The sequence below is a fragment of the Fusarium mangiferae genome (genome assembly GCF_900044065.1).
Source record: "Fusarium mangiferae strain MRC7560 genome assembly, contig: FMAN_scaffold046, whole genome shotgun sequence".
In the NCBI taxonomy this organism is placed as follows: Eukaryota; Fungi; Ascomycota; class Sordariomycetes; order Hypocreales; family Nectriaceae; genus Fusarium; species Fusarium mangiferae.
In genome coordinates this window covers 9133-11085 of record NW_024573966.1, presented here as the reverse complement: position 1 = coordinate 11085, position 1953 = coordinate 9133, and positions in this window count along the sequence as shown.

Genomic DNA, 1953 nt, shown 5'->3' with positions numbered 1-1953 from the left:
ATTGGTACATAATGACGCTCATCCTTTTCAAAAAAATAGATGCTTGCGCCTTGGCACCTGAGGTCTTTGTTAGGTGCTAGAAAGTCCCGCCAGCCTCCGGCTGAAAGTACCGGACCGGCAGCACATTCGGAATCTGAGTCTTGGGCCAGTACAAGCTGGGTGAACATGAACGCATGGTAGAGTGAGGTCAGTAGTCTCATTGCTCTGGGTTACTCAATCGCCGATCGGTAGGATAAGGCGGCCAGGAACGACTTATATATATTTTCTGGTAGCCGCTATGTATCACTCATCACTGGATACAAAAGTAGACATGTCTATATTCGCCTAAGTATTTTCGAAGCATGGTGCCTCCTTAGCGAGCCAAGGATGGAACGAAGGTGACGGTAGTGCTTTCTCACAGAAATGAGATGGCGAAATCAATAGAGTGGAAACTATGAAATGATACCAGGCTTCTAACTTCAGCCAGACCAGGTACTCATTGCTTGGCGTCGCTCATGCAGCGCTATCTTTAGCATATTGCTAATTTTGGGGTGCTATATGGTTTATTAATACTTTGAGCTTTGACTTGGCGATGGCGGAGCAAGGGTGTGACGGTTGAGTCCAACTATGTTTAAACTTGAGCCGTTCTGTGCTCATCGTTGGCAGATTCCGTAGGGCATGGTACTAAGCTATATTGAAGTTTGGAGTCTCTTGATGGTAGTTTCAATGCGTACCAAGCTTAAACAATGTCAGCAAGTGTTATTGATAGCTGAAGAGCTAGGTCTGTGAGACTCTGGTGAGTTTAGGTTTGTAAACGGCTGTGGTGTACATGATCATACGCCAGGTCAAGGGACCGAGATGTCTGAGGATCAGTTCTGGACCTCAAGCCATTGATGTGACTTTACCGGGCTGCCGAGATCTATGAGGCACATGTAGTGTTCGCAGCGGCGCCCGTATCTTGTTAATCCAATCTGGGCTTACTACGTACAAGGCAAAGATTGTAGTGTTACCTATAGGTCACGCGGATCTTGAGGTTGTGTGAGTGCGGACAGGCATCTGCACAATACGAAGTCGCCATAGCAATTTCTACTAAGGCATCGAAGACACGCCGCATGAATAGCCAATGACTACGACAACATATTTCTCCTGTCAGCTATTCCCACCAACTAAATATATAAGTCCCCAGTAAGCCTATGGTTCTAGCGTAAAGTCAGGTAGTTATGGCCCGTGACATAAACAGACAAGAGTAGAAGCGGTACAGCGGCATTTTATATACTCTGAGTCCAAAAATCAGTTCAATTGTCTATCTAATCCATGTGCATATGATTGTACTCATTATTCTATCAATAAAACCGTATAAAGCACAAACCCATGTGATACCTATCACTTTCCCCAGTACTATCTGGACGACATCGTGGTAAGCCTCCATCTTCTTGCAGTGCTGTGCTTCTAGATTGAAGCCATCTATCCTAATCGCTGTGATTGCAAGTCCGAACCACAGAGCTACATGGCGCTCCTATATGCTTTTATTGCAATCGCCATTATAAACACCAAAATGGCGGATACCTCTACAGTAATAACGACAAAAGACCAATCCTGATACTTTGATTTGAACCAAAGAATTATCCCGGCGAGGAATTGTAGGACATACAAGGTCATCATAACCGGTAGTGTCTGGAGGAGAACCGGAAACTTTTCGGACAGCTTGGTGCCATGCTCATCGTATTCATATATGTTGCGTGGATATGTGAAGTTTAATAGTGTGAAAAGTACCGGCAAAACCGCTGAGAGCACGATTGTACCTGCAAGAAAGGTCATCCCTGCGACAAATGAGACTTTCTCGTCTTCGTCTGCCTTTTCGCCACCGAGAATAACAAACATGATACTTGCAGCACCTAGACCAGCGCAGATCCAGTTGAACGGTGCGACAAGATTCAAGATCTTAGGACCTTTTTTATTCTGTGTAAAAGCCAT